This window comes from Crinia signifera, chromosome 9 (assembly GCF_055691185.1).
Source record: "Crinia signifera chromosome 9, ASM5569118v1, whole genome shotgun sequence".
Lineage (NCBI taxonomy): Eukaryota > Metazoa > Chordata > Amphibia > Anura > Myobatrachidae > Crinia > Crinia signifera.
In genome coordinates this window covers 56,681,820-56,708,395 of record NC_139225.1, presented here as the reverse complement: position 1 = coordinate 56,708,395, position 26,576 = coordinate 56,681,820, and the positions used below count along the sequence as shown (strand labels likewise).

The 26,576-nt window shown below is 39.2% G+C and overlaps 54 non-coding genes and 3 pseudogenes across 54 annotated transcripts; all 57 read left to right on the top strand.

Annotated features, from left to right (window-relative positions):
• Nucleotides 1-289: 289 nt before the first annotated feature.
• LOC146038184 (5S ribosomal RNA) lies at nt 290-408 on the top strand. Its single transcript, XR_014461796.1, has one exon. It is a non-coding gene; the product is annotated as a 5S ribosomal RNA (ribosomal RNA).
• Nucleotides 409-753: 345 nt separating this feature from the next.
• Nucleotides 754-872, top strand: LOC146038844 (5S ribosomal RNA). Its single transcript, XR_014462401.1, has one exon. It is a non-coding gene; the product is annotated as a 5S ribosomal RNA (ribosomal RNA).
• A 345-nt stretch (nt 873-1,217) lies between these two features.
• On the top strand, nt 1,218-1,336 carry LOC146038709 (5S ribosomal RNA). Its single transcript, XR_014462278.1, has one exon. It is a non-coding gene; the product is annotated as a 5S ribosomal RNA (ribosomal RNA).
• A 345-nt stretch (nt 1,337-1,681) lies between these two features.
• On the top strand, nt 1,682-1,800 carry LOC146039764 (5S ribosomal RNA; annotated as a pseudogene).
• A 346-nt stretch (nt 1,801-2,146) lies between these two features.
• LOC146037820 (5S ribosomal RNA) lies at nt 2,147-2,265 on the top strand. The gene has a single exon (XR_014461463.1). It is a non-coding gene; the product is annotated as a 5S ribosomal RNA (ribosomal RNA).
• Nucleotides 2,266-2,610: 345 nt separating this feature from the next.
• LOC146038354 (5S ribosomal RNA) lies at nt 2,611-2,729 on the top strand. The gene has a single exon (XR_014461952.1). It is a non-coding gene; the product is annotated as a 5S ribosomal RNA (ribosomal RNA).
• Nucleotides 2,730-3,076: 347 nt separating this feature from the next.
• LOC146037341 (5S ribosomal RNA) lies at nt 3,077-3,195 on the top strand. The gene has a single exon (XR_014461024.1). It is a non-coding gene; the product is annotated as a 5S ribosomal RNA (ribosomal RNA).
• A 346-nt stretch (nt 3,196-3,541) lies between these two features.
• LOC146038488 (5S ribosomal RNA) lies at nt 3,542-3,660 on the top strand. Its single transcript, XR_014462075.1, has one exon. It is a non-coding gene; the product is annotated as a 5S ribosomal RNA (ribosomal RNA).
• A 345-nt stretch (nt 3,661-4,005) lies between these two features.
• On the top strand, nt 4,006-4,124 carry LOC146039500 (5S ribosomal RNA). Its single transcript, XR_014463000.1, has one exon. It is a non-coding gene; the product is annotated as a 5S ribosomal RNA (ribosomal RNA).
• Nucleotides 4,125-4,469: 345 nt separating this feature from the next.
• LOC146037340 (5S ribosomal RNA) lies at nt 4,470-4,588 on the top strand. The gene has a single exon (XR_014461023.1). It is a non-coding gene; the product is annotated as a 5S ribosomal RNA (ribosomal RNA).
• A 345-nt stretch (nt 4,589-4,933) lies between these two features.
• Nucleotides 4,934-5,052, top strand: LOC146038183 (5S ribosomal RNA). The gene has a single exon (XR_014461795.1). It is a non-coding gene; the product is annotated as a 5S ribosomal RNA (ribosomal RNA).
• Nucleotides 5,053-5,397: 345 nt separating this feature from the next.
• LOC146039034 (5S ribosomal RNA) lies at nt 5,398-5,516 on the top strand. The gene has a single exon (XR_014462575.1). It is a non-coding gene; the product is annotated as a 5S ribosomal RNA (ribosomal RNA).
• Nucleotides 5,517-5,861: 345 nt separating this feature from the next.
• On the top strand, nt 5,862-5,980 carry LOC146038352 (5S ribosomal RNA). The gene has a single exon (XR_014461951.1). It is a non-coding gene; the product is annotated as a 5S ribosomal RNA (ribosomal RNA).
• A 345-nt stretch (nt 5,981-6,325) lies between these two features.
• LOC146037339 (5S ribosomal RNA) lies at nt 6,326-6,444 on the top strand. Its single transcript, XR_014461022.1, has one exon. It is a non-coding gene; the product is annotated as a 5S ribosomal RNA (ribosomal RNA).
• A 345-nt stretch (nt 6,445-6,789) lies between these two features.
• Nucleotides 6,790-6,908, top strand: LOC146037582 (5S ribosomal RNA). Its single transcript, XR_014461245.1, has one exon. It is a non-coding gene; the product is annotated as a 5S ribosomal RNA (ribosomal RNA).
• A 345-nt stretch (nt 6,909-7,253) lies between these two features.
• Nucleotides 7,254-7,372, top strand: LOC146038049 (5S ribosomal RNA). Its single transcript, XR_014461673.1, has one exon. It is a non-coding gene; the product is annotated as a 5S ribosomal RNA (ribosomal RNA).
• Nucleotides 7,373-7,717: 345 nt separating this feature from the next.
• On the top strand, nt 7,718-7,836 carry LOC146037863 (5S ribosomal RNA). The gene has a single exon (XR_014461503.1). It is a non-coding gene; the product is annotated as a 5S ribosomal RNA (ribosomal RNA).
• Nucleotides 7,837-8,181: 345 nt separating this feature from the next.
• LOC146039780 (5S ribosomal RNA) lies at nt 8,182-8,290 on the top strand (annotated as a pseudogene).
• A 345-nt stretch (nt 8,291-8,635) lies between these two features.
• LOC146037387 (5S ribosomal RNA) lies at nt 8,636-8,754 on the top strand. The gene has a single exon (XR_014461067.1). It is a non-coding gene; the product is annotated as a 5S ribosomal RNA (ribosomal RNA).
• A 345-nt stretch (nt 8,755-9,099) lies between these two features.
• On the top strand, nt 9,100-9,218 carry LOC146037875 (5S ribosomal RNA). Its single transcript, XR_014461514.1, has one exon. It is a non-coding gene; the product is annotated as a 5S ribosomal RNA (ribosomal RNA).
• Nucleotides 9,219-9,563: 345 nt separating this feature from the next.
• On the top strand, nt 9,564-9,682 carry LOC146039622 (5S ribosomal RNA). Its single transcript, XR_014463111.1, has one exon. It is a non-coding gene; the product is annotated as a 5S ribosomal RNA (ribosomal RNA).
• A 344-nt stretch (nt 9,683-10,026) lies between these two features.
• LOC146038252 (5S ribosomal RNA) lies at nt 10,027-10,145 on the top strand. Its single transcript, XR_014461859.1, has one exon. It is a non-coding gene; the product is annotated as a 5S ribosomal RNA (ribosomal RNA).
• A 346-nt stretch (nt 10,146-10,491) lies between these two features.
• On the top strand, nt 10,492-10,610 carry LOC146039615 (5S ribosomal RNA). Its single transcript, XR_014463104.1, has one exon. It is a non-coding gene; the product is annotated as a 5S ribosomal RNA (ribosomal RNA).
• A 345-nt stretch (nt 10,611-10,955) lies between these two features.
• LOC146038594 (5S ribosomal RNA) lies at nt 10,956-11,074 on the top strand. The gene has a single exon (XR_014462174.1). It is a non-coding gene; the product is annotated as a 5S ribosomal RNA (ribosomal RNA).
• Nucleotides 11,075-11,419: 345 nt separating this feature from the next.
• Nucleotides 11,420-11,538, top strand: LOC146037337 (5S ribosomal RNA). The gene has a single exon (XR_014461020.1). It is a non-coding gene; the product is annotated as a 5S ribosomal RNA (ribosomal RNA).
• A 345-nt stretch (nt 11,539-11,883) lies between these two features.
• On the top strand, nt 11,884-12,002 carry LOC146037336 (5S ribosomal RNA). The gene has a single exon (XR_014461019.1). It is a non-coding gene; the product is annotated as a 5S ribosomal RNA (ribosomal RNA).
• Nucleotides 12,003-12,346: 344 nt separating this feature from the next.
• LOC146039617 (5S ribosomal RNA) lies at nt 12,347-12,465 on the top strand. Its single transcript, XR_014463106.1, has one exon. It is a non-coding gene; the product is annotated as a 5S ribosomal RNA (ribosomal RNA).
• Nucleotides 12,466-12,810: 345 nt separating this feature from the next.
• Nucleotides 12,811-12,929, top strand: LOC146037335 (5S ribosomal RNA). Its single transcript, XR_014461018.1, has one exon. It is a non-coding gene; the product is annotated as a 5S ribosomal RNA (ribosomal RNA).
• Nucleotides 12,930-13,273: 344 nt separating this feature from the next.
• LOC146037719 (5S ribosomal RNA) lies at nt 13,274-13,392 on the top strand. Its single transcript, XR_014461371.1, has one exon. It is a non-coding gene; the product is annotated as a 5S ribosomal RNA (ribosomal RNA).
• Nucleotides 13,393-13,737: 345 nt separating this feature from the next.
• LOC146040299 (5S ribosomal RNA) lies at nt 13,738-13,856 on the top strand. The gene has a single exon (XR_014463448.1). It is a non-coding gene; the product is annotated as a 5S ribosomal RNA (ribosomal RNA).
• A 345-nt stretch (nt 13,857-14,201) lies between these two features.
• Nucleotides 14,202-14,320, top strand: LOC146037334 (5S ribosomal RNA). The gene has a single exon (XR_014461017.1). It is a non-coding gene; the product is annotated as a 5S ribosomal RNA (ribosomal RNA).
• Nucleotides 14,321-14,665: 345 nt separating this feature from the next.
• Nucleotides 14,666-14,784, top strand: LOC146038531 (5S ribosomal RNA). The gene has a single exon (XR_014462115.1). It is a non-coding gene; the product is annotated as a 5S ribosomal RNA (ribosomal RNA).
• A 345-nt stretch (nt 14,785-15,129) lies between these two features.
• Nucleotides 15,130-15,248, top strand: LOC146037333 (5S ribosomal RNA). The gene has a single exon (XR_014461016.1). It is a non-coding gene; the product is annotated as a 5S ribosomal RNA (ribosomal RNA).
• A 344-nt stretch (nt 15,249-15,592) lies between these two features.
• LOC146040287 (5S ribosomal RNA) lies at nt 15,593-15,711 on the top strand. The gene has a single exon (XR_014463437.1). It is a non-coding gene; the product is annotated as a 5S ribosomal RNA (ribosomal RNA).
• A 249-nt stretch (nt 15,712-15,960) lies between these two features.
• On the top strand, nt 15,961-16,079 carry LOC146038753 (5S ribosomal RNA). Its single transcript, XR_014462318.1, has one exon. It is a non-coding gene; the product is annotated as a 5S ribosomal RNA (ribosomal RNA).
• Nucleotides 16,080-16,422: 343 nt separating this feature from the next.
• On the top strand, nt 16,423-16,541 carry LOC146039221 (5S ribosomal RNA). The gene has a single exon (XR_014462746.1). It is a non-coding gene; the product is annotated as a 5S ribosomal RNA (ribosomal RNA).
• A 345-nt stretch (nt 16,542-16,886) lies between these two features.
• Nucleotides 16,887-17,005, top strand: LOC146039287 (5S ribosomal RNA). The gene has a single exon (XR_014462805.1). It is a non-coding gene; the product is annotated as a 5S ribosomal RNA (ribosomal RNA).
• A 342-nt stretch (nt 17,006-17,347) lies between these two features.
• On the top strand, nt 17,348-17,466 carry LOC146038853 (5S ribosomal RNA). Its single transcript, XR_014462409.1, has one exon. It is a non-coding gene; the product is annotated as a 5S ribosomal RNA (ribosomal RNA).
• A 345-nt stretch (nt 17,467-17,811) lies between these two features.
• On the top strand, nt 17,812-17,930 carry LOC146039136 (5S ribosomal RNA). Its single transcript, XR_014462668.1, has one exon. It is a non-coding gene; the product is annotated as a 5S ribosomal RNA (ribosomal RNA).
• Nucleotides 17,931-18,276: 346 nt separating this feature from the next.
• On the top strand, nt 18,277-18,395 carry LOC146037331 (5S ribosomal RNA). The gene has a single exon (XR_014461014.1). It is a non-coding gene; the product is annotated as a 5S ribosomal RNA (ribosomal RNA).
• A 345-nt stretch (nt 18,396-18,740) lies between these two features.
• Nucleotides 18,741-18,859, top strand: LOC146039237 (5S ribosomal RNA). Its single transcript, XR_014462760.1, has one exon. It is a non-coding gene; the product is annotated as a 5S ribosomal RNA (ribosomal RNA).
• A 345-nt stretch (nt 18,860-19,204) lies between these two features.
• Nucleotides 19,205-19,323, top strand: LOC146038681 (5S ribosomal RNA). Its single transcript, XR_014462252.1, has one exon. It is a non-coding gene; the product is annotated as a 5S ribosomal RNA (ribosomal RNA).
• A 345-nt stretch (nt 19,324-19,668) lies between these two features.
• Nucleotides 19,669-19,787, top strand: LOC146039231 (5S ribosomal RNA). Its single transcript, XR_014462755.1, has one exon. It is a non-coding gene; the product is annotated as a 5S ribosomal RNA (ribosomal RNA).
• A 345-nt stretch (nt 19,788-20,132) lies between these two features.
• LOC146039135 (5S ribosomal RNA) lies at nt 20,133-20,251 on the top strand. Its single transcript, XR_014462667.1, has one exon. It is a non-coding gene; the product is annotated as a 5S ribosomal RNA (ribosomal RNA).
• Nucleotides 20,252-20,596: 345 nt separating this feature from the next.
• On the top strand, nt 20,597-20,715 carry LOC146038659 (5S ribosomal RNA). Its single transcript, XR_014462233.1, has one exon. It is a non-coding gene; the product is annotated as a 5S ribosomal RNA (ribosomal RNA).
• Nucleotides 20,716-21,060: 345 nt separating this feature from the next.
• Nucleotides 21,061-21,179, top strand: LOC146037330 (5S ribosomal RNA). The gene has a single exon (XR_014461013.1). It is a non-coding gene; the product is annotated as a 5S ribosomal RNA (ribosomal RNA).
• A 346-nt stretch (nt 21,180-21,525) lies between these two features.
• On the top strand, nt 21,526-21,644 carry LOC146038264 (5S ribosomal RNA). Its single transcript, XR_014461870.1, has one exon. It is a non-coding gene; the product is annotated as a 5S ribosomal RNA (ribosomal RNA).
• A 350-nt stretch (nt 21,645-21,994) lies between these two features.
• Nucleotides 21,995-22,113, top strand: LOC146038904 (5S ribosomal RNA). Its single transcript, XR_014462456.1, has one exon. It is a non-coding gene; the product is annotated as a 5S ribosomal RNA (ribosomal RNA).
• A 347-nt stretch (nt 22,114-22,460) lies between these two features.
• LOC146038250 (5S ribosomal RNA) lies at nt 22,461-22,579 on the top strand. Its single transcript, XR_014461857.1, has one exon. It is a non-coding gene; the product is annotated as a 5S ribosomal RNA (ribosomal RNA).
• A 346-nt stretch (nt 22,580-22,925) lies between these two features.
• LOC146037329 (5S ribosomal RNA) lies at nt 22,926-23,044 on the top strand. The gene has a single exon (XR_014461012.1). It is a non-coding gene; the product is annotated as a 5S ribosomal RNA (ribosomal RNA).
• Nucleotides 23,045-23,389: 345 nt separating this feature from the next.
• Nucleotides 23,390-23,508, top strand: LOC146038915 (5S ribosomal RNA). The gene has a single exon (XR_014462466.1). It is a non-coding gene; the product is annotated as a 5S ribosomal RNA (ribosomal RNA).
• Nucleotides 23,509-23,853: 345 nt separating this feature from the next.
• LOC146038996 (5S ribosomal RNA) lies at nt 23,854-23,972 on the top strand. Its single transcript, XR_014462540.1, has one exon. It is a non-coding gene; the product is annotated as a 5S ribosomal RNA (ribosomal RNA).
• Nucleotides 23,973-24,320: 348 nt separating this feature from the next.
• On the top strand, nt 24,321-24,439 carry LOC146038249 (5S ribosomal RNA). The gene has a single exon (XR_014461856.1). It is a non-coding gene; the product is annotated as a 5S ribosomal RNA (ribosomal RNA).
• Nucleotides 24,440-24,786: 347 nt separating this feature from the next.
• Nucleotides 24,787-24,905, top strand: LOC146037328 (5S ribosomal RNA). Its single transcript, XR_014461011.1, has one exon. It is a non-coding gene; the product is annotated as a 5S ribosomal RNA (ribosomal RNA).
• A 347-nt stretch (nt 24,906-25,252) lies between these two features.
• LOC146039094 (5S ribosomal RNA) lies at nt 25,253-25,371 on the top strand. The gene has a single exon (XR_014462630.1). It is a non-coding gene; the product is annotated as a 5S ribosomal RNA (ribosomal RNA).
• A 346-nt stretch (nt 25,372-25,717) lies between these two features.
• LOC146039426 (5S ribosomal RNA) lies at nt 25,718-25,836 on the top strand. The gene has a single exon (XR_014462932.1). It is a non-coding gene; the product is annotated as a 5S ribosomal RNA (ribosomal RNA).
• Nucleotides 25,837-26,182: 346 nt separating this feature from the next.
• LOC146039777 (5S ribosomal RNA) lies at nt 26,183-26,291 on the top strand (annotated as a pseudogene).
• The last annotated feature ends 285 nt before the right edge of the window (nt 26,292-26,576 follow it).

Below are 26,576 nucleotides of genomic sequence, written 5' to 3'. Positions count from 1 at the left end.
TTCTCTTTATTGACAGTACAGATATTTGGAAGAGGTCAAACAGACACAATAGCCATCACCTAAAAACTTACCACACTGTTTAGGCCCAATTCCAACTGCTTTTGGCAGCTAAACAGTGTTGAGCCTCTTTAGTAGTTTAATTTGAGACCACCTGCTAATATCATGTCCTTTAGGTCTTTTTACATTACCAACACATGATTTTTTTCAGTAAGGCAATACAGTTAGGAAACTTTTTTATTAGCTTACCTGGTTATAGAAGTAGAAGAAGGCAAAAAAGTGCCGGTATCTCAACTACAGCCATACCACATTGGATACGCCCAATCTCGTCTGATCTTGGAAGCTAAGCAGTGTTGGGCCTGGTTAGTACTTGGGTGGGAGACCACATGGGAACACCAGGTGCTGTAGGTTTTTTCCCATTAATGGCAAATTGTTTTTATTCTCTTGCTATTTAAATTGGAAACTTTTTATTTTTATTGCCAATACAGACATTTGGGACAGGTCAAACAGACACAATAGCCATCACCTAAAAACTTACCACACTGTTTAGGCCCAATTCCAACTGCTTTTGGGAGCTAAACAGTGTTGAGCCTCTTTAGTAGTTTAATTTGAGACCACCTTCTAATATCATGTCCTGTAGGTCTTTTTACATTACCAACACATGATTTTTTTCAGTAAGCCAATATAGTTAGGAAACTTTTTTATTAGCTTACCTGGTTATAGAAGTAGAAGATGGCAAAAAAGTGCCTGTATCTCACCTACAGCCATACCACATTGGATATGCCCAATCTCATCTGATCTTGGAAGCTTAGCAGTGTTGGGCCTGGTTAGTACTTGGGTGGGAGACCACATGGGAACACCAGGTGCTGTAGGTTTTTCCCATTACTGGCAAATTGTTTTTATTCTCTAGCTTTTTAAATTGGAAACTTTTTTCTCTTTATTGACAGTACAGACATTTGGAAGAGGTCAAACAGACACAATAGCCATCACCTAAAAACTTACCACACTGTTTAGGCCCAATTCCAACTGCTTTTGGCAGCTAAACAGTGTTGAGCCTCTTAAGTAGTTTAATTTGAGACCACCTGCTAATATCATGTCCTGTAGGTCTTTTTACATTACCAACACATGATTTTTTTCAATAAGGCAATACAGTTAGGAAACTTTTTTATTAGCTTTCCTGGTTATAGAAGTAGAAGAGGGCAAAAAAGTGCCGGTATCTCACCTACAGCCATACCACATTGGATACGCCCAATCTCGTCTGATCTTGGAAGTTAAGCAGTGATGGGCATGGTTAGTACTTGGGTGGGAGACCACATGGGAACTCCAGGTGCTGTAGGTTTTTTCCCATTAATGGCAAATTGTTTTTATTCTCTTTCTATTTAAATTGGAAACTTTTTATTTTTATTGCCAATACAGACATTTGGGACAGGTCAAACAGACACAATAGCCATCACCTAAAAACTTACCACACTGTTTAGGCCCAATTCCAACTGCTTTTGGCAGCTAAACAGTGTTGAGCCTCTTTAGTAGTTTAATTTGAGACCACTTGTTAATATCATGTCCTGTAGGTCTTTTTACATTACCAACACTTGATTTTTTTCAGTAAGGCAATACAGTTAGGAAACTTTTTTATTAGCTTACCTGGTTAAAGAAGTAGAAGAGGGCAAAAAAGTGCCAGTATCTCACCTACAGCCATACCACATTGGATATGCCAAATCTCGTCTCATCTTGGAAGCTAAGCAGTGTTGGGCCTGATTAGTACTTGGGTGGGAGACCACATGGGAACACCAGGTGCTATAGGTTTTTTTCCCATTAATGGCAAATTGTTTTTATTCTCTTGCCATTTAAATTGGAAACTTTTTATTTTTATTGCCAATACAGACATTTGGGACAGGTCAAACAGACACAATAGCCATCACCTAAAAACTTACCACACTGTTTAGGCCCAATTCCAACTGCTTTTCGGAGCTAAACAGTGTTGAGCCTCTTTAGTAGTTTAATTTGAGACCACCTGCTAATATCATGTCCTGTAGGTCTTTTTACATTACCAACACATGATTTTTTTCAGTAAGCCAATATAGTTAGGAAACTTTTTTATTAGCTTACCTGGTTATAGAAGTAGAAGAGGGCAAAAAAGTGCCTGTATCTCACCTACAGCCATACCACATTGGATACGCCCAATCTCGTCTGATCTTGGAAGCTAAGCAGTGTTGGGCCTGGTTAGTACTTGAGTGGGAGACCACATGGGAACACCAGGTGCTGTAGGTTTTTCCCATTACTGGCAAATTGTTTTTATTCTCTAGCTTTTTAAATTGGAAACTTTTTTCTCTTTATTGACAGTACAGACATTTGGAAGAGGTCAAACAGACACAATAGCCATCACCTAAAAACTTACCACACTGTTTAGGCCCAATTCCAACTGCTTTTGGCAGCTAAACAGTGTTGAGCCTCTTTAGTAGTTTAATTTGAGACCACCTGCTGATATCATGTCCTGTAGGTCTTTTTACATTACCAACACATGATTTTTTTCAGTAAGCCAATATAGTTAGGAAACTTTTTTATTAGCTTACCTGGTTATAGAAGTAGAAGAGGGCAAAAAAGTGCTGGTATCTCACCTACAGCCATACCACATTGGATACGCCCAATCTCGTCTGATCTTGGAAGCTAAGCAGTGTTGGGCCTGGTTAGTACTTGGGTGGGAGACCACATGGAAACACCAGGTGCTGTAGGTTTTTTCCCATTAATGGCAAATTGTTTTTATTCTCTTGCTATTTAAATTAGAAACTTTTTATTTTTTATTGCCAATACAGACATTTGGGACAGGTCAAACAGACACAATAGCCATCACCTAAAAACTTACCACACTGTTTAGGCCCAATTCCAACTGCTTTTGGCAGCTAAACAGTGTTGAGCCTCTTTAGTAGTTTAATTTGAGACCACCTGCTAATATCATGTCCTGTAGGTCTTTTTACATTACCAACACATGATTTTTTTTCAGTAAGGCAATACAGTTAGGAAACTTTTTTATTAGCTTACCTGGTTATAGAAGTAGAAGAGGGCAAAAAAGTGCCGGTATCTCACCTACAGCCATACCACATTGGATACGCCCAATCTCGTCTGATCTTGGAAGCTAAGCAGTGTTGGGCCTGGTTAGTACTTGGGTGGGAGACCACATGGGAACACCAGGTGCTGTAGGTTTTTTCCCATTAATGGCAAATTGTTTTTATTCTCTTGCTATTTAAATTGGAAACTTTTTATTTTTTATTGCCAATACAGACATTTGGGACAGGTCAAACAGACACAATAGCCATCACCTAAAAACTTACCACACTGTTTAGGCCCAATTCCAACTGCTTTTGGCAGCTAAACAGTGTTGAGCCTCTTTAGTAGTTTAATTTGAGACCACCTGTTAATATCATGTCCTGTAGGTCTTTTTACATTACCAACACTTGATTTTTTTCAGTAAGGCAATACAGTTAGGAAACTTTTTTATTAGCTTACCTGGTTAAATAAGTAGAAGAGGGCAAAAAAGTGCCAGTATCTCACCTACAGCCATACCACATTGGAAACGCCAAATCTCGTCTGATCTTGGAAGCTAAGCAGTGTTGGGCCTGATTAGTACTTGGGTGGGAGACCACATGGGAACACCAGGTGCTGTAGGTTTTTTCCCATTAATGGCAAATTGTTTTTATTCTCTTGCTATTTAAATTGGAAACTTTTTATTTTTATTGCCAATACAGACATTTGGGACAGGTCAAACAGACACAATAGCCATCACCTAAAAACTTACCACACTGTTTAGGCCCAATTCCAACTGCTTTTCGGAGCTAAACAGTGTTGAGCCTCTTTAGTAGTTTAATTTGAGACCACCTGCTAATATCATGTCCTGTAGGTCTTTTTACATTACCAACACATGATTTTTTTCAGTAAGCCAATACAGTTAGGAAACTTTTTTATTAGCTTACCTGGTTAAATAAGTAGAAGAGGGCAAAAAAGTGCCAGTATCTCACCTACAGCCATACCACATTGGATACGCCAAATCTCGTCTGATCTTGGAAGCTAAGCAGTGTTGGGCCTGATTAGTACTTGGGTGGGAGACCACATGGGAACACCAGGTGCTATAGTTTTTTTTCCCATTAATGGCAAATTGTTTTTATTCTCTTGCTATTTAAATTGGAAACTTTTTATTTTTATTGCCAATACAGACATTTGGGACAGGTCAAACAGACACAATAGCCATCACCTAAAAACTTACCACACTGTTTAGGCCCAATTCCAACTGCTTTTTGGAGCTAAACAGTGTTGAGCCTCTTTAGTAGTTTAATTTGAGACCACCTGCTAATATCATGTCCTGTAGGTCTTTTTACATTACCAACACATGATTTTTTTCAGTAAGCCAATATAGTTAGGAACCTTTTTATTAGCTTACCTGGTTATAGAAGTAGAAGAGGGCAAAAAAGTGCCTGTATCTCACCTACAGCCATACCACATTGGATACGCCCAATCTCGTCTGATCTTGGAAGCTAAGCAGTGTTGGGCCTGGTTAGTACTTGGGTGGGAGACCACATGGGAACACCAGGTGCTGTAGGTTTTTCCCATTACTGGCAAATTGTTTTTTTTCTCTAGCTTTTTAAATTGGAAACTTTTTTCTCTTTATTGACAGTACAGACATTTGGAAGAGGTCAAACAGACACAATAGCCATCACCTAAAAACTTACCACACTGTTTAGGCCCAATTCCAACTGCTTTTGGCAGCTAAACAGTGTTGAGCCTCTTTAGTAGTTTAATTTGAGACCACCTGCTAATATCATGTCCTGTAGGTCTTTTTACATTACCAACACATGATTTTTTTCAGTAAGGCAATACAGTTAGGAAACTTTTTTATTAGCTTACCTGGTTATAGAAGTAGAAGAAGGCAAAAAAGTGCCGGTATCTCAACTACAGCCATACCACATTGGATACGCCCAATCTCGTCTGATCTTGGAAGCTAAGCAGTGTTGGGCCTGGTTAGTACTTGGGTGGGAGACCACATGGGAACACCAGGTGCTGTAGGTTTTTTCCCATTAATGGCAAATTGTTTTTATTCTCTTGCTATTTAAATTGGAAACTTTTTATTTTTATTGCCAATACAGACATTTGGGACAGGTCAAACAGACACAATAGCCATCACCTAAAAACTTACCACACTGTTTAGGCCCAATTCCAACTGCTTTTGGGAGCTAAACAGTGTTGAGCCTCTTTAGTAGTTTAATTTGAGACCACCTTCTAATATCATGTCCTGTAGGTCTTTTTACATTACCAACACATGATTTTTTTCAGTAAGCCAATATAGTTAGGAAACTTTTTTATTAGCTTACCTGGTTATAGAAGTAGAAGATGGCAAAAAAGTGCCTGTATCTCACCTACAGCCATACCACATTGGATATGCCCAATCTCGTCTGATCTTGGAAGCTTAGCAGTGTTGGGCCTGGTTAGTACTTGGGTGGGAGACCACATGGGAACACCAGGTGCTGTAGGTTTTTCCCATTACTGGCAAATTGTTTTTATTCTCTAGCTTTTTAAATTGGAAACTTTTTTCTCTTTATTGACAGTACAGACATTTGGAAGAGGTCAAACAGACACAATAGCCATCACCTAAAAACTTACCACACTGTTTAGGCCCAATTCCAACTGCTTTTGGCAGCTAAACAGTGTTGAGCCTCTTAAGTAGTTTAATTTGAGACCACCTGCTAATATCATGTCCTGTAGGTCTTTTTACATTACCAACACATGATTTTTTTCAGTAAGGCAATACAGTTAGGAAACTTTTTTATTAGCTTTCCTGGTTATAGAAGTAGAAGAGGGCAAAAAAGTGCCGGTATCTCACCTACAGCCATACCACATTGGATACGCCCAATCTCGTCTGATCTTGGAAGCTAAGCAGTGTTGGGCCTGGTTAGTACTTGGGTGGGAGACCACATGGAAACACCAGGTGCTGTAGGTTTTTTCCCATTAATGGCAAATTGTTTTTATTCTCTTGCTATTTAAATTAGAAACTTTTTATTTTTTATTGCCAATACAGACATTTGGGACAGGTCAAACAGACACAATAGCCATCACCTAAAAACTTACCACACTGTTTAGGCCCAATTCCAACTGCTTTTGGCAGCTAAACAGTGTTGAGCCTCTTTAGTAGTTTAATTTGAGACCACCTGCTAATATCATGTCCTGTAGGTTTTTTACATTACCAACACATGATTTTTTTCAGTAAGCCAATATAGTTAGGAAACTTTTTTATTAGCTTACCTGGTTAAAGAAGTAGAAGAGGGCAAAAAAGTGCCTGTATCTCACCTACAGCCATACCACATTGGATACGCCCAATCTCGTCTGATCTTGGAAGCTAAGCAGTGTTGGGCCTGGTTAGTACTTGGGTGGGAGACCACATGGGAACACCAGGTGCTGTAGGTTTTTCCCATTACTGGCAAATTGTTTTTATTCTCTAGCTTTTTAAATTGGAAACTTTTTTCTCTTTATTGACAGTACAGACATTTGGAAGAGGTCAAACAGACACAATAGCCATCACCTAAAAACTTACCACACTGTTTAGGCCCAATTCCAACTGCTTTTGGCAGCTAAACAGTGTTGAGCCTCTTTAGTAGTTTAATTTGAGACCACCTGCTAATATCATGTCCTGTAGGTCTTTTTACATTACCAACACATGATTTTTTTCAGTAAGGCAATACAGTTAGGAAACCTTTTTATTAGCTTACCTGGTTATAGAAGTAGAAGAGGGCAAAAAAGGGCTAGTATCTCAACTACAGCCATACCACATTGGATACGCCCAATCTCGTCTGATCTTGGAAGCTAAGCAGTGTTGGGCCTGGTTAGTACTTGGGTGGGAGACCACATGGGAACACCAGGTGCTGTAGTTTTTTTCCCATTAATGGCAAATTGTTTTTATTCTCTTGCTATTTAAATTGGAAACTTTTTATTTTTATTGCCAATACAGACATTTGGGACAGGTCAAACAGACACAATAGCCGTCACCTAAAAACTTACCACACTGTTTAGGCCCAATTCCAACTGCTTTTGGGAGCTAAACAGTGTTGAGCCTCTTTAGTAGTTTAATTTGAGACCACCTGCTAATATCATGTCCTGTAGGTCTTTTTACATTACCAACACATGATTTTTTTCAGTAAGCCAATATAGTTAGGAAACTTTTTTATTAGCTTACCTGGTTATAGAAGTTGAAGATGGCAAAAAAGTGCCTGTATCTCACCTACAGCCATACCACATTGGATACGCCCAATCTCGTCTGGTCTTGGAAGCTAAGCAGTGTTGGGCCTGGTTAGTACTTGGGTGGGAGACCACATGGGAACACCAGGTGCTGTAGGTTTTTCCCATTACTGGCAAACTGTTTTTATTCTCTAGCTTTTTAAATTGGAAACTTTTTTCTCTTTATTGACAGTACAGACATTTGGAAGAGGTCAAACAGACACAATAGCCATCACCTAAAAACTTACCACACTGTTTAGGCCCAATTCCAACTGCTTTTGGCAGCTAAACAGTGTTGAGCCTCTTTAGTAGTTTAATTTGAGACCACCTGCTAATATCATGTCCTGTAGGTCTTTTTACATTACCAACACATGATTTTTTTCAGTAAGCCAATATAGTTATGAAACTTTTTTATTAGCTTACCTGGTTATAGAAGTAGAAGAGGGCAAAAAAGTGCCTGTATCTCACCTACAGCCATACCGCATTGGATACGCCCAATCTCGTCTGATCTTGGAAGCTAAGCAGTGTTGGGCCTGGTTAGTACTTGAGTGGGAGACCACATGGGAACACCAGGTGCTGTAGGTTTTTACCATTACTGGCAAATTGTTTTTATTCTCTAGCTTTTTAAATTTTAAACTTTTTTCTCTTTATTGACAGTACAGACATTTGGAAGAGGTCAAACAGACACAATAGCCATCACCTAAAAACTTACCACGCTGCTTAGGCCCAATTCCAACTGCTTTTGGGAGCTAAACAGTGTTAAGCCTCTTTAGTAGTTTAATTTGAGACCACCTGCTAATATCATGTCCTGTAGGTCTTTTTACATTACCAACACATGATTTTTTTCAGCAAGCCAATATAGTTAGGAAATTTTTTTATTAGCTTACCTGGTTATAGAAGTAGAAGAGGGCAAAAAAGTGCCTGTATCTCACCTACAGCCATACCACATTGGATACGCCTGATCTTGGAAGCTAAGCAGTGTTGGGCCTGGTTAGTACTTGGGTGGGAGACCACATGGGAACACCAGGTGCTGTAGGTTTTTCCCATTACTGGCAAATTGTTTTTATTCTCTAGCTTTTTAAATTGGAAACTTTTTTCTCTTTATTGACAGTACAGACATTTGGAAGAGGTCAAACAGACACAATAGCCATCACCTAAAAACTTACCACACTGCTTAGGCCCAATTCCAACTGCTTTTGGCAGCTAAACAGTATTGAGCCTCTTTAGTAGTTTAATTTGAGACCACCTGCTAATATCATGTCCTGTAGGTCTTTTTACATTACCAACACATGATTTTTTTCAGTAAGGCAATACAGTTAGGAAACTTTTTTATTAGCTTTCCTGGTTATAGAAGTAGAAGAGGGCAAAAAAGTGCCTGGATCTCACCTACAGCCATACCACATTGGATACACCCAATCTCGTCTGATCTTGGAAGCTAAGCAGTGTTGGGCCTGGTTAGTACTTGGGTGGGAGACCACATGGGAACACCAGGTGCTGTAGGTTTTTTCCCATTAATGGCAAATTGTTTTTATTCTCTTGCTATTTAAATTGGAAACTTTTTATTTTTATTGCCAATACAGACATTTGGGACAGGTCAAACAGACACAATAGCCATCACCTAAAAACTTACCACACTGTTTAGGCCCAATTCCAACTGCTTTTGGGAGCTAAACAGTGTTGAGCCTCTTTAGTAGTTTAATTTGAGACCACCTGCTAATATCATGTCCTGTAGGTCTTTTTACATTACCAACACATGATTTTTTTCAGTAAGCCAATATAGTTAGGAAACTTTTTTATTAGCTTACCTGGTTATAGAAGTAGAAGAGGGCAAAAAAGTGCCTGTATCTCACCTACAGCCATACCACATTGGATATGCCCAATCTCGTCTGATCTTGGAAGCTAAGCAGTGTTGGGCCTGGTTAGTACTTGGGTGGGAGACCACATGGGAACACCAGGTGCTGTAGGTTTTTCCCATTACTGGCAAATTGTTTTTATTCTCTAGCTTTTTAAATTGGAAACTTTTTTCTCTTTATTGACAGTACAGACATTTGGAAGAGGTCAAACAGACACAATAGCCATCACCTAAAAACTTACCACACTGTTTAGGCCCAATTCCAACTGCTTTTGGCAGCTAAACAGTGTTGAGCCTCTTTAGTAGTTTAATTTGAGACCACCTGCTAATATCATGTCCTGTAGGTCTTTTTACATTAACAACACATGATTTTTTTCAGTAAGGCAATACAGTTAGGAAACTTTTTTATTAGCTTACCTGGTTATAGAAGTAGAGGAAAGCAAAAAAGTGCCGTTATCTCAACTTCAGCCATACCACATTGGATACGCCCAATCTCGTCTTATCTTGGAAGCTAAGCAGTGTTGGGCCTGGTTAGTACTTGGGTGGGAGACCACATGGGAACACCAGGTGCTGTAGGTTTTTTCCCATTAATGGCAAATTGTTTTTATTCTCTTGCTATTTAAATTGGAAACTTTTTATTTTTATTGCCAATACAGACATTTGGGACAGGTCAAACAGACACAATAGCCATCACCTAAAAACTTACCACACTGTTTAGGCCCAATTTCAACTGCTTTTCGGAGCTAAACAGTGTTGAGCCTCTTTAGTAGTTTAATTTGAGACCACCTGCTAATATCATGTCCTGTAGGTCTTTTTACATTACCAACACATGATTTTTTTCAGTAAGCCAATATAGTTAGGAACCTTTTTATTAGCTTACCTGGTTATAGAAGTAGAAGAGGGCAAAAAAGTGCCGGTATCTCACCTACAGCCATACCACATTGGATGCGCCCAATCTTGTCTGATCTTGGAAGCTAAGCAGTGTTGGGCCTGGTTAGTACTTGGGTGGGAGACCACATGGGAACACCAGGTGCTGTAGGTTTTTTCCCATTAATGGCAAATTGTTTTTATTCTCTTGCTATTTAAATTGGAAACTTTTTATTTTTTATTGCCAATACAGACATTTGGGACAGGTCAAACAGACACAATAGCCATCACCTAAAAACTTACCACACTGTTTAGGCCCAATTCCAACTGCTTTTGGCAGATAAACAGTGTTGAGCCTCTTTAGTAGTTTAATTTGAGACCACCTGCTAATATCATGTCCTGTAGGTCTTTTTACATTACCAACACATGATTTTTTTCAGTAAGCTAATATAGTTAGGAAACTTTTTTATTAGCTTACCTGGTTATAGAAGTAGATGATGGCAAAAAAGTGCCTGTATCTCACCTACAGCCATACCATATTGGATACACCCAATCTCGTCTGATCTTGGAAGCTAAGCAGTGTTGGGCCTGGTTAGTACTTGGATGGGAGACCACATGGGAACACCAAGTGCTTTCGGTTTTTCCCATTACTGGCAAATTGTTTTTATTCTCTAGCTTTTTAAATTGGAAACTTTTTTCTCTTTATTGACAGTACAGACATTTGGAAGAGGTCAAACAGACACAATAGCCATCACCTAAAAACTTACCACACTGTTTAGGCCCAATTCCAACTGCTTTTGGCAGCTAAACAGTGTTGAGCCTCTTTAGTAGTTTAATTTGAGACCACCTGCTAATATCATGTCCTGTAGGTCTTTTTACATTATCAACACATGATTTTTTTCAGTAAGCCAATATAGTTAGGAAACTTTTTTATTAGCTTACCTGGTTATAGAAGTAGAAGAGGGCAAAAAAGTGCCTGTATCTCACCTACAACCATACCACATTGGATACTCCCAATCTCGTCTGATCTTGGAAGCTAAGCAGTGTTGGGCCTGGTTAGTACTTGGCTGGGAGACCACATGGGAACACCAGGTGCTGTAGGTTTTTCCCATTACTGGCAAATTGTTTTTATTCTCTAGCTTTTTAAATTTTAAACTTTTTTCTCTTTATTGACAGTACAGACATTTGGAAGAGGTCAAACAGACACAATAGCCATCACCTAAAAACTTACCACACTGCTTAGGCCCAATTCCAACTGCTTTTGGGAGCTAAACAGTGTTGAGCCTCTTTAGTAGTTTAATTTGAGACCACCTGCTAATATCATGTCCTGTAGGTCTTTTTACATTACCAACACATGATTTTTTTCAGTAAGCCAATACAGTTATGAAACTTTTTTATTAGCTTACCTGGTTATAGAAGTAGAAGAGGGCAAAAAAGTGCCTGGATCTCACCTACAGCCATACCACATTGGATACGCCCAATCTCGTCTGATCTTGGAAGCTAAGCAGTGTTGGGCCTGGTTAGTACTTGGGTGGGAGACCACATGGGAACACCAGGTGCTGTAGGTTTTTTCCCATTAATGGCAAATTGTTTTTATTCTCTTGCTATTTAAATTGGAAACTTTTTATTTTTATTGCCAATACAGACATTTGGGACAGGTCAAACAGACACAATAGCCATCACCTAAACACTTCCCACACTGTTTTGGCCCAATTCCAACTGCTTTTGGGAGCTAAACAGTGTTGAGCCTCTTTAGTAGTTTAATTTGAGACCACCTGCTAATATCATGTCCTGTAGGTCTTTTTACATTACCAACACATGATTTTTTTCAGTAAGCCAATATAGTTAGGAAACTTTTTTATTAGCTTACCTGGTTATAGAAGTAGAAGAGGGCAAAAAAGTGCCTGTATCTCACCTACAGCCATACCACATTGGATACGCCCAATCTCGTCTGATCTTGGAAGCTAAGCAGTGTTGGGCCTGGTTAGTACTTGGGTGGGAGACCACATGGGAACACCAGGTGCTGTAGGTTTTTCCCATTACTGGCAAATTGATTTTATTCTCTAGCTTTTTAAATTGGAAACTTTTTTCTCTTTATTGACAGTACAGACATTTGGAAGAGGTCAAACAGACACAATAGCCATCACCTAAAAACTTACCACACTGTTTAGGCCCAATTCCAACTGCTTTTGGCAGCTAAACAGTGTTGAGCCTCTTTAGTAGTTTAATTTGAGACCACCTGCTAATATCATGTCCTGTAGGTCTTTTTACATTACCAACACATGATTTTTTTCAGTAAGCCAATATAGTTAGGAAACTTTTTATTAGCTTACCTGGATATAGAAGTAGAAGAGGGCAAAAAAGTGCCTGTATCTCACCTACAGCCATAACACATTGGATACGCCCAATCTCGTCTGATCTTGGAAGCTAAGCAGTGTTGGGCCTGGTTAGTACTTGGGTGGGAGACCACATGGGAACACCAAGTGCTGTATGTTTTTTACCATTAATGGCAAATTGTTTTTATTCTCTTGCTATTTAAATTGGAAACTTTTTATTTTTATTGCCAATACAGACATTTGGGACAGGTCAAACAGACACAATAGCCATCACCTAAAAACTTACCACACTGTTTAGGCCCAATTCCAACTGCTTTTCGGAGCTAAACAGTGTTGAGCCTCTTTAGTAGTTTAATTTGAGACCACCTGCTAATATCATGTCCTGTAGGTCTTTTTACATTACCAACACATGATTTTTTTCAGTAAGGCAATACAGTTAGGAAACTTTTTTATTAGCTTTCCTGGTTATAGAAGTAGAAGAGGGCAAAAAAGTGCCTGTATCTCACCTACAGCCATACCACATTGGATACGCCCAATCTCGTCTGATCTTGGAAGCTAAGCAGTGTTGGGCCTGGTTAGTACTTGGGTGGGAGACCACATGGGAACACCAGGTGCTGTAGGTTTTTTCCCATTAATGGCAAATTGTTTTTATTCTCTTGCTATTTAAATTGGAAACTTTTTATTTTTATTGCCAATACAGACATTTGGGACAGGTCAAAAAGACACAATAGCCATCACCTAAAAACTTACCACACTGTTTAGGCCCAATTCCAACTGCTTTGGGAGCTAAACAGTGTTGAGCCTCTTTAGTAGTTTAATTTGAGACCACCTGCTAATATCATGTCCTGTAGGTCTTTTTACATTATCAACACATGATTTTTTTCAGTAAGCCAATATAGTTAGGAAACTTTTTTATTAGCTTACCTGGTTATAGAAGTAGAAAAGGGCAAAAAAGTGCCTGTATCTCACCTACAGCCATACCACATTGGATACGCCCAATCTCGTCTGATCTTGGAAGCTAAGCAGTGTTGGGCCTGGTTAGTACTTGGCTGGGAGACCACATGGGAACACCAGGTGCTGTAGGTTTTTCCCATTACTGGCAAATTGTTTTTATTCTCTAGCTTTTTAAATTTTAAACTTTTTTCTCTTTATTGACAGTACAGACATTTGGAAGAAGTCAAACAGACACAATAGCCATCACCTAAAAACTTACCACACTGCTTAGGCCCAATTCCAACTGCTTTTGGGAGCTAAACAGTGTTGAGCCTCTTTAGTAGTTTAATTTGAGACCACCTGCTAATATCATGTCCTGTAGGTCTTTTTACATTACCAACACATGATTTTTTTCAGTAAGCCAATACAGTTATGAAACTTTTTTATTAGCTTACCTGGTTATAGAAGTAGAAGAGGGCAAAAAAGTGCCTGGATCTCACCTACAGCCATACCACATTGGATGCGCCCAATCTCGTCTGATCTTGGAAGCTAAGCAGTGTTGGGCCTGGTTAGTACTTGGGTGGGAGACCACATGGGAACACCAGGTGCTGTAGGTTTTTTCCCATTAATGGCAAATTGTTTTTATTCTCTTGCTATTTAAATTGGAAACTTTTTATTTTTATTGCCAATACAGACATTTGGGACAGGTCAAACAGACACAATAGCCATCACCTAAACACTTCCCACACTGTTTTGGCCAAATTCCTACTGCTTTTGGGAGCTAAACAGTGTTGAGCCTCTTTAGTAGTTTAATTTGAGACCACCTGCTAATATCATGTCCTGTAGGTCTTTTTACATTACCAACACATGATTTTTTTCAGTAAGCTAATATAGTTAGGAAACTTTTTTATTAGCTTACCTGGTTATAGAAGTAGAAGAGGGCAAAAAAGTGTCTGTATCTCACCTACAGCCATACCACATTGGATACGCCCAATCTCGTCTGATCTTGGAAGCTAAGCAGTGTTGGGCCTGGTTAGTACTTGGGTGGGAGACCACATGGGAACACCAGGTGCTGTAGGTTTTTCCCATTACTGGCAAATTGATTTTATTCTCTAGCTTTTTAAATTGGAAACTTTTTTCTCTTTATTGACAGTACAGACATTTGGAAGAGGTCAAACAGACACCATAGCCATCACCTAAAAACTTACCACACTGTTTAGGCCCAATTCCAACTGCTTTTGGCAGCTAAACAGTGTTGAGCCTCTTTAGTAGTTTAATTTGAGACCACCTGCTAATATCATGTCCTGTAGGTCTTTTTACATTACCAACACATGATTTTTTTCAGTAAGCCAATATAGTTAGGAAACTTTTTTATTAGCTTACCTGGATATAGAAGTAGAAGAGGGCAAAAAAGTGCCTGTATCTCACCTACAGCCATACCACATTGGATACGCCCAATCTCGTCTGATCTTGGAAGCTAAGCAGTGTTGGGCCTGGTTAGTACTTGGGTGGGAGACCACATGGGAACACCAAGTGCTGTAGGTTTTTTCCCATTAATGGCAAATTGTTTTTATTCTCTTGCTATTTAAATTGGAAACTTTTTATTTTTATTGCCAATACAGACATTTGGGACAGGTCAAACAGACACAATAGCCATCACCTAAAAACTTACCACACTGTTTAGGCCCAATTCCAACTGCTTTTCGGAGCTAAACAGTGTTGAGCCTCTTTAGTAGTTTAATTTGAGACCACCTGCTAATATCATGTCCTGTAGGTCTTTTTACATTACCAACACATGATTTTTTTCAGTAAGGCAATACAGTTAGGAAACTTTTTTATTCGCTTTCCTGGTTATAGAAGTAGAAGAGGGCAAAAAAGTGCCTGTATCTCACCTACAGCCATACCACATTGGATACGCCCAATCTCGTCTGATCTTGGAAGCTAAGCAGTGTTGGGCCTGGTTAGTACTTGGGTGGGAGACCACATGGGAACACCAGGTGCTGTAGGTTTTTTCCCATTAATGGCAAATTGTTTTTATTCTCTTGCTATTTAAATTGGAAACTTTTTATTTTTATTGCCAATACAGACATTTGGGACAGGTCAAAAAGACACAATAGCCATCACCTAAAAACTTACCACACTGTTTAGGCCCAATTCCAACTGCTTTGGGAGCAAAACAGTGTTGAGCCTCTTTAGTAGTTTAATTTGAGACCACCTGCTAATATCATGTCCTGTAGGTCTTTTTACATTACCAACACATGAATTTTTTCAGTAAGCCAATATAGTTAGGAAACTTTTTTATTAGCTTACCTGGTTATAGAAGTAGAAAAGGGCAAAAAAGTGCCTATATCTCACCTACAGCCATACCACATTGGATGCGCCCAATCTCGTCTGATCTTGGAAGCTAAGCAGTGTTGGGCCTGGTTAGTACTTGGGTGGGAGACCACATGGGAACACCAGGTGCTGTAGGTTTTTTCCCATTAATGGCAAATTGTTTTTATTCTCTTGCTATTTAAATTGTAAACTTTTTATTTTTATTGCCAATACAGACATTTGGGACAGGTCAAACAGACACAATAGCCATCACCTAAAAACTTACCACACTGTTTAGGCCCAATTCCAACTGCTTTTCGGAGCTAAACAGTGTTGAGCCTCTTTAGTAGTTTTATTTAGCTTACCTGGATATAGAAGTAGAAGAGGGCAAAAAAGTGCATGTATCTCACCTACAGCCATACCACATTGGATACGCCCAATGCCGTCTGATCTTGGAAGCTAAGCAGTGTTGGGCCTGGTTAGTACTTGGGTGGGAGACCACATGGGAACACCAGGTGCTGTAGGTTTTTCCCATTACTGGCAAATTGTTTTTATTCTCTAGCTTTTTAAATTGGAAACTTTTTTCTCTTTATTGACGGTACAGACATTTGGAAGAGGTCAGACACAATAGCCATCACCTAAAAACTTACCACACTGTTTTTGCCCAATTCCAACTGCTTTTGGCAGCTAAACAGTGTTGAGCCTCTTTAGTAGTTTAATTTGAGACCACCTGCTAATATCATGTCCTGTAGGTCTTTTTACATTACCAACACATGATTTTTTTTTCAGTAAGGCAATACAGTTAGGAAACTTTTTTATTAGCTTACCTGGTTATAGAAGTAGCAGAGGGCAAAAAAGTGCCGGTATCTCACCTACAGCCATACCACATTGGATACGCCCAATCTCGTCTGATCTTGGAAGCTAAGCAGTGTTGGGCCTGTTTAGTACTTGGGTGGGAGACCACATGGGAACACCAGGTGCTATAGTTTTTTTCCCATTAATGGCAAATTGTTTTTATTCTCTTGCTATTTAAATTGGAAACTTTTTATTTTTATTGCCAATACAGACATTTGGGACAGGTCAAACAGACACAATAGCCATCACCTAAAAACTTACCACACTGTTTAGGCCCAATTCCAACTGCTTTTGGCAGCTAAACAGTGTTGAGCCTCTTTAGTAGTTTAATTTGAGACCACCTGCTAATATCATGTCCTGTAGGTCTTTTTACATTACCAACACATGATTTTTTTCAGTAAGCCAATATAGTTAGGAAACTTTTTTATTAGCTTACCTGGTTATAGAAGTAGAAGAGGGCAAAAAAGTGCCTGTATCTCACTTACAGCCATACCACATTGGATACGCCCAATCTCGTCTGATCTTGGAAGCTAAGCAGTGTTGGGCCTGGTTAGTACTTGGGTGGGAGACCACATGGAAACAGCAGGTGCTGTAGGTTTTTCCCATTACTGGCAAATTGTTTTTATTCTCTAGCTTTTTAATTTGGAAACTTTTTTCTCTTTATTGACAGTACAGACATTTGGAAGAGGTCAGACACAATAGCCATCACCTAAAAACTTACCACACTGTTTAGGCCCAATTCCAACTGCTTTTGGCAGCTAAACAGTGTTGAGCCTCTTTAGTAGTTTAATTTGAGACCACCTGCTAATATCATGTCCTGTAGGTCTTTTTACATTACCCACACATGATTTTTTTTCAGTAAGGCAATACAGTTAGGAAACTTTTTTATTAGCTTACCTGGTTATAGAAGTAGAAGAGGGCAAAAAAGTGCCGGTATCTCACCTACAGCCATACCACATCGGATACGCCCAATCTCGTCTGATCTTGGAAGCTAAGCAGTGTTGGGCCTGGTTAGTACTTGGGTGGGAGACCACATGGGAACACCAGGTACTGTAGGTTTTTTCCCATTAATGGCAAATTGTTTTTATTCTCTTGCTATTTAAATTGGAAACTTTTTATTTTTATTGCCAATACAGACATTTGGGACAGGTCAAACAGACACAATAGCCATCACCTAAAAACTTACCACACTGTTTAGGCCCAATTCCAACTGCTTTTGGCAGCTAAACAGTGTTGAGCCTCTTTAGTAGTTTAATTTGAGACCACCTGCTAATATCATGTCCTGTAGGTCTTTTTACATTACCAACACATGATTTTTTTCAGTAAGGCAAGACAGTTAGGAAACTTTTTTATTAGCTTACCTGGTTATAGAAGTAGAAGAGGGCAAAAAAGTATCTGGATCTCACCCATAGCCATACCACATTGGATACGCCCAATCTCGTCTGATCTTGGAAGCTAAGCTGTGTTGGGCCTGGTTAGTACTTGGATGGGAGACCACATGGGAACACCAGGTGCTGTAGGTTTTTTCCCATTAATGGCAAATTGTTTTTATTCTCTTGCTATTTAAATTGGAAACTTTTTATTTTTATTGCCAATACAGACATTTGGGACAGGTCAAACAGACACAATAGCCATCACCTAAAAACTTACCACACTGTTTAGGCCCAAGTCCAACTGCTTTTTGGGAGCTAAACAGTGTTGAGCCTCTTTAGTAGTTTAATTTGAGACCACCTGCTAATATCATGTCCTGTAGGTCTTTTTACATTACCAACACATGATTTTTTTCAGTAAGCCAATATAGTTAGGAAACTTTTTTATTAGCTTACCTGGTTATAGAAGTAGAAGAGGGCAAAAAAGTGCCTGTATCTCACCTACAGCCATACCACATTGGATACGCCCAATCTCGTCTGATCTTGGAAGCTAAGCAGTGTTGGGCCTGGTTAGTACTTGGGTGGGAGACCACATGGGAACACCAGGTGCTGTAGGTTTTTCCCATTACTGGCAAATTGTTTTTATTCTCTAGCTTTTTAAATTGGAAACTTTTTTCTCTTTATTGACAGTACAGACATTTGGAAGAGGTCAAACAGACACAAAAATCCTCACCTAAAAATTTACCACACTGTTTAGGCCCAATTCCAACTTTTTTTGGCAGCTAAACAGTGTTGAGCCTCTTTAGTAGTTTAATTTGAGACCACCTGCTAATATCATGTCCTGTAGGTCTTTTTACATTACCAACACATGATTTTTTTCAGTAAGCCAATATAGTTAGGAAACTTTTTTATTAGCTTACCTGGTTATAGAAGTAGAAGATGGCAAAAAAGTGCCTGTATCTCACCTACAGCCATACCACATTGGATACGCCCAATCTCGTCTGATCTTGGAAGTTAAGCAGTGTTGGGCCTGGTTAGTACTTGGGTGGGAGACCACATGGGAACGCCAGGTGCTTTCGGTTTTTCCCATTACTGGCAAATTGTTTTTATTCTCTAGCTTTTTAAATTGGAAACTTTTTTCTCTTTATTGACAGTACAGACATTTGGAAGAGGTCAAACAGACACAATAGCCATCACCTAAAAACTTACCACACTGTTTAGGCCCAATTCCAACTGCTTTTGGCAGCTAAACAGTGTTGAGCCTCTTTAGTAGTTTAATTTGAGACCACCTGCTAATATCATGTCCTGTAGGTCTTTTTACATTATCAACACATGATTTTTTTCAGTAAGCCAATATAGTTAGGAAACTTTTTTATTAGCTTACCTGGTTATAGAAGTAGAAGAGGGCAAAAAAGTGCCGTTTTCTCACCTACAGCCATACCACGTTGGATACGCTCAATCTCGTCTGATCTTGGAAGCTAAGCAGTGTTGGGCCTGGTTAGTACTTGGGTGGGAGACCACACGGGAACACCAGGTGCTGTAGGTTTTTCCCATTACTGGCAAATTGTTTTTATTCTCTAGCTTTTTAAATTGGAAACTTTTTTCTCTTTATTGCCAATACAGACATTTGGGACAGGTCAAACAGACACAATAGCCATCACCTAAAAACTTACCACACTGTTTAGGCCCAATTCCAACTGCTTTTGGCAGCTAAACAGTGTTGAGCCTCTTTAGTAGTTTAATTTGAGACCACCTGCTAATATCATGTCCTGTAGGTCTTTTTACATTAATAACACATGATTTTTTTCAGTAAGGCAATACAGTTAGGAAACTTTTTTATTAGCTTACCTGGTTATAGAAGTAGAAGAGGGCAAAAAAGTGTCTGGATCTCACCCACAGCCATACCACATTGGATACGCCCAATCTCGTCTGCTCTTGGAAGCTAAGCAGTGTTGGGCCTGGTTAGTACTTGGGTGGGAGACCACACGGGAACACCAGGTGCTGTAGGTTTTTTCCCATTAATGGCAAATTGTTTTTATTATCTTGCTATTTAAATTGGAAACTTTTTATTTTTATTGCCAATACAGACATTTGGGACAGGTCAAACAGACACAATAGCCATCACCTAAAAACTTACCACACTGTTTAGGCCCAATTCCAACTGCTTTTGGGAGCTAATCAGTGTTGAGCCTCTTTAGTAGTTTAATTTGAGACCACCTTCTAGTATCATGTCCTGTAGGTCTTTTTACATTACCAACACATGATTTTTTTCAGTAAGCCAATATAGTTAGGATACTTTTTTATTAGCTTACCTGGTTATAGAAGTAGAAGATGGCAAAAAAGTGCCTGTATCTCACCTACAGCCATACCACATTGGATATGCCCAATCTCGTCTGATCTTGGAAGCTTAGCAGTGTTGGGCCTGGATAGTACTTGGGTGGGAGACCACATGGGAACACCAGGTGCTGTAGGTTTTTCCCATTACTGGCAAATTGTTTTTATTCTCTAGCTTTTTAAATTGGAAACTTTTTTCTCTTTATTGACAGTACAGACATTTGGAAGAGGTCAAACAGACACAATAGCCATCACCTAAAAACTTACCACACTGTTTAGGCCCAATTCCAACTGCTTTTGGCAGCTAAACAGTGTTGAGCCTCTTAAGTAGTTTAATTTGAGACCACCTGCTAATATCATGTCCTGTAGGTCTTTTTACATTACCAACACATGATTTTTTTCAGTAAGGCAATACAGTTAGGAAACTTTTTTATTAGCTTTCCTGGTTATAGAAGTAGAAGAGGGCAAAAAAGTGCCGGTATCTCACCTACAGCCATACCACATTGGATACGCCCAATCTCGTCTGATCTTGGAAGCTAAGCAGTGTTGGGCATGGTTAGTACTTGGGTGGGAGACCACATGGGAACTCCAGGTGCTGTAGGTTTTTTCACATTAATGGCAAATTGTTTTTATTCTCTTGCTATTTAAATTGGAAACTTTTTATTTTTATTGCCAATACAGACATTTGGGACAGGTCAAACAGACACAATAGCCATCACCTAAAAACTTACCACACTGTTTAGGCCCAATTCCAACTGCTTTTGGCAGCTAAACAGTGTTGAGCCTCTTTAGTAGTTTAATTTGAGACCACCTGTTAATATCATGTCCTGTAGGTCTTTTTACATTACCAACACTTGATTTTTTTCAGTAAGGCAATACAGTTAGGAAACTTTTTTATTAGCTTACCTGGTTATAGAAGTAGAAGAGGGCAAAAAAGTGCCTGGATCTCACCTACAGCCATACCACATTGGATACGCCCAATCTCGTCTGATCTTGGAAGCTAAGCAGTGTTGGGCCTGGTTAGTACTTGGGTGGGAGACCACATGGGAACACCAGGTGCTGTAGGTTTTTTCCCATTAATGGCAAATTGTTTTTATTCTCTTGCTATTTAAATTGGAAACTTTTTTATTTTTATTGCCAATACAGACATTTGGGACAGGTCAAACAGACACAATAGCCATCACCTAAAAACTTACCACACTGTTTAGGCCCAATTCCAACTGCTTTTCGGAGCTAAACAGTGTTGAGCCTCTTTAGTAGTTTAATTTGAGACCACCTGCTAATATCATGTCCTGTAGGTCTTTTTACATTACCAACACATGATTTTTTTCAGTAAGCCAATATAGTTAGGAAACTTTTTTATTAGCTTACCTGGTTATAGAAGTAGAAGAGGGCAAAAAAGTGCCTGTATCTCACCTACAGCCATACCACATTGGATACGCCCAATCTCGTCTGATCTTGGAAGCTAAGCAGTGTTGGGCCTGGTTAGTACTTGGGTGGGAGACCACATGGGAACACCAGGTGCTGTAAGTTTTTCCCATTACTGGCAAATTGTTTTTATTCTCTAGCTTTTTAAATTGGAAACTTTTTTCTTTTTATTGACAGTACAGACATTTGGAAGAGGTCAAACAGACACAATAGCCATCACCTAAAAACTTACCACACTGTTTAGGCCCAATTCCAACTGCTTTTGGCAGCTAAACAGTGTTGAGCCTCTTTAGTAGTTTAATTTGAGACCACCTGCTAATATCATGTCCTGTAGGTCTTTTTACATTACCAACACATGATTTTTTTCAGTAAGCCAATATAGTTAGGAAACTTTTTTATTAGCTTACCTGGTTATAGAAGTAGAAGAGGGCAAAAAAGTGCTGGTACTGTATCTCACCTACAGCCATACCACATTGGATACGCCCAATCTCGTCTGATCTTGGAAGCTAAGCAGTGTTGGGCCTGTTTAGTACTTGGGTGGGAGACCACATGGAAACACCAGGTGCTGTAGGTTTTTTCCCATTAATGGCAAATTGTTTTTATTCTCTTGCTATTTAAATTAGAAACTTTTTATTTTTTATTGCCAATACAGACATTTGGGACAGGTCAAACAGACACAATAGCCATCACCTAAAAACTTACCACACTGTTTAGGCCCAATTCCAACTGCTTTTGGCAGCTAAACAGTGTTGAGCCTCTTTAGTAGTTTAATTTGAGACCACCTGCTAATATCATGTCCTGTAGGTCTTTTTACATTACCAACACATGATTTTTTTTCAGTAAGGCAATACAGTTAGGAAACTTTTTTATTAGCTTACCTGGTTATAGAAGTAGAAGAGGGCAAAAAAGTGCCGGTATCTCACCTACAGCCATACCACATTGGATGCGCCCAATCTTGTCTGATCTTGGAAGCTAAGCAGTGTTGGGCCTGGTTAGTACTTGGGTGGGAGACCACATGGGAACACCAGGTGCTGTAGGTTTTTTCCCATTAATGGCAAATTGTTTTTATTCTCTTGCTATTTAAATTGGAAACTTTTTATTTTTTATTGCCAATACAGACATTTGGGACAGGTCAAACAGACACAATAGCCATCACCTAAAAACTTACCACACTGTTTAGGCCCAATTCCAACTGCTTTTGGGAGCTAAACAGTGTTGAGCCTCTTTAGTAGTTTAATTTGAGACCACCTGCTAATATCATGTCCTGTAGGTCTTTTTACATTACCAACACTTGATTTTTTTCAGTAAGGCAATACAGTTAGGAAACTTTTTTATTAGCTTACCTGGTTATAGAAGTAGAAGAGGGCAAAAAAGTGCCTGGATCTCACCTACAGCCATACCACATTGGATACGCCCAATCTCGTCTGATCTTGGAAGCTAAGCAGTGTTGGGCCTGGTTAGTACTTGGGTGGGAGACCACATGGGAACACCAGGTGCTGTAGGTTTTTTCCCATTAATGGCAAATTGTTTTTATTCTCTTGCTATTTAAATTGGAAACTTTTTATTTTTATTGCCAATACAGACATTTGGGACAGGTCAAACAGACACAATAGCCATCACCTAAAAACTTACCACACTGTTTAGGCCCAATTCCAACTGCTTTTTGGAGCTAAACAGTGTTGAGCCTCTTTAGTAGTTTAATTTGAGACCACCTGCTAATATCATGTCCTGTAGGTCTTTTTACATTACCAACACATGATTTTTTTCAGTAAGCCAATATAGTTAGGAAACTTTTTTATTAGCTTACCTGGTTATAGAAGTAGAAGAGGGCAAAAAAGTGCCTGTATCTCAAATACAGCCATACCACATTGGATACGCCCAATCTCGTCTGATCTTGGAAGCTAAGCAGTGTTGGGCCTGGTTAGTACTTGGGTGGGAGACCACATGGGAACACCAGGTGCTGTAGGTTTTTCCCATTACTGGCAAATTGTTTTTATTCTCTAGCTTTTTAAATTGGAAACTTTTTTCTTTTTATTGACAGTACAGACATTTGGAAGAGGTCAAACAGACACAATAGCCATCACCTAAAAACTTACCACACTGTTTAGGCCCAATTCCAACTGCTTTTGGCAGCTAAACAGTGTTGAGCCTCTTTAGTAGTTTAATTTGAGACCACCTGCTAATATCATGTCCTGTAGGTCTTTTTACATTACCAACACATGATTTTTTTCAGTAAGCCAATATAGTTAGGAAACTTTTTTATTAGCTTGCCTGGTTATAGAAGTAGAAGAGGGCAAAAAAGTGCTGGTATCTCAACTACAGCCATACCACATTGGATACGCCCAATCTCGTCTGATCTTGGAAGCTAAGCAGTGTTGGGCCTGGTTAGTACTTGGGTGGGAGACCACATGGAAACACCAGGTGCTGTAGGTTTTTTCCCATTAATGGCAAATTGTTTTTATTCTCTTGCTATTTAAATTAGAAACTTTTTATTTTTTATTGCCAATACAGACATTTGGGACAGGTCAAACAGACACAATAGCCATCACCTAAAAACTTACCACACTGTTTAGGCCCAATTCCAACTGCTTTTGGCAGCTAAACAGTGTTGAGCCTCTTTAGTAGTTTAATTTGAGACCACCTGCTAATATCATGTCCTGTAGGTCTTTTTACATTACCAACACATGATTTTTTTTCAGTAAGGCAATACAGTTAGGAAACTTTTTTATTAGCTTACCTGGTTATAGAAGTAGAAGAGGGCAAAAAAAGTGATGGTATATCACCTACAGCCATACCACATTGGATGCGCCCAATCTTGTCTGATCTTGGAAGCTAAGCAGTGTTGGGCCTGGTTAGTACTTGGGTGGGAGACCACATGGGAACACCAGGTGCTGTAGGTTTTTTCCCATTAATGGCAAATTGTTTTTATTCTCTTGCTATTTAAATTGGAAACTTTTTATTTTTTTATTGCCAATACAGACATTTGGGACAGGTCAAACAGACACAATAGCCATCACCTAAAAACTTACCACACTGTTTAGGCCCAATTCCAACTGCTTTTGGGAGCTAAACAGTGTTGAGCCTCTTTAGTAGTTTAATTTGAGACCACCTGCTAATATCATGTCCTGTAGGTCTTTTTACATTACCAACACATGATTTTTTTCAGTAAGCCAATATAGTTAGGAAACTTTTTTATTAGCTTACCTGGTTATAGAAGTAGAAGAGGGCAAAAAAGTGCCTGTATCTCACCTACAGCCATACCACATTGGATACGCCCAATCTCGTCTGATCTTGGAAGCTAAGCAGTGTTGGGCCTGGTTAGTACTTGGGTGGGAGACCACATGGGAACACCAGGTGCTGTAGGTTTTTCCCATTACTGGCAAATTGTTTTTATTCTCTAGCTTTTAAAATTGGAAACTTTTTATTTTTTATTGCCAATACAGACATTTGGGACAGGTCAAACAGACACAATAGCCATCACCTAAAAACTTACCACACTGTTTAGGCCCAATTCCAACTGCTTTTGGCAGCTAAACAGTGTTGAGCCTCTTTAGTAGTTTAATTTGAGACCACCTGCTAATATCATGTCCTGTAGGTCTTTTTACATTACCAACACATGATTTTTTTTCAGTAAGGCAATACAGTTAGGAAACTTTTTTATTAGCTTACCTGGTTATAGAAGTAGAAGAGGGCAAAAAAAGTGACGGTATATCACCTACAGCCATACCACATTGGATGCGCCCAATCTTGTCGGATCTTGGAAGCTAAGCAGTGTTGGGCCTGGTTAGTACTTGGGTGGGAGACCACATGGGAACACCAGGTGCTGTAGTTTTTTTCCCATTAATGGCAAATTGTTTTTATTCTCTTGCTATTTAAATTGGAAACTTTTTATTTTTTATTGCCAATACAGACATTTGGGACAGGTCAAACAGACACAATAGCCATCACCTAAAAACTTACCACACTGTTTAGGCCCAATTCCAACTGCTTTTGGGAGCTAAACAGTGTTGAGCCTCTTTAGTAGTTTAATTTGAGACCACCTGCTAATATCATGTCCTGTAGGTCTTTTTACATTACCAACACATGATTTTTTTCAGTAAGCCAATATAGTTAGGAAACTTTTTTATTAGCTTACCTGGTTATAGAAGTAGAAGAGGGCAAAAAAGTGCCGGTATCTCAACTACAGCCATACCACATTGGATACGCCCAATCTCGTCTGATCTTGGAAGCTAAGCAGTGTTGGGCCTGGTTAGAACTTGGGTGGGAGACCACATGGGAACACCAGGTGCTGTAGGTTTTTTTCCATTAATGGCAAACTGTTTTTATTCTCTAGCTTTTTAAATTTTAAACTTTTTTCTCTTTATTGACAGTACAGACATTTGGAAGAGGTCAAACAGACACAATAGCCATCACCTAAAAACTTACCACACTGCTTAGGCCCAATTCCAACTGCTTTTGGGAGCTAAACAGTGTTGAGCCTCTTTAGTAGTTTAATTTGAGACCACCTGCTAATATCATGTCCTGTAGGTCTTTTTACATTACCAACACATGATTTTTTTCAGTAAGACAATATAGTTAGGAAACTTCTTTATTAGCTTACCTGGTTATAGAAGTAGAAGAGGGCAAAAAAGTGCCTGTATCTCACCTACAGCCATACCACATTGGATACGCCTGATCTTGGAAGCTAAGCAGTGTTGGGCCTGGTTAGTACTTGGGTGGGAGACCACATGGGAACACCAGGTGCTGTAGGTTTTTCCCATTACTGGCAAATTGTTTTTATTCTCTAGCTTTTTAAATTGGAAACTTTTTTTCTCTTTATTGACAGTACAGACATTTGGAAGAGGTCAAACAGACACAATAGCCATCACCTAAAAACTTACCACACTGTTTAGGCCCAATTCCAACTGCTTTAGGCAGCTAAACAGTGTTGAGCCTCTTTAGTAGTTTAATTTGAGACCACCTGCTAATATCATGTCCTGTAGGTCTTTTTACATTACCAACACATGATTTTTTTTAGTAAGGCAATACAGTTAGGAA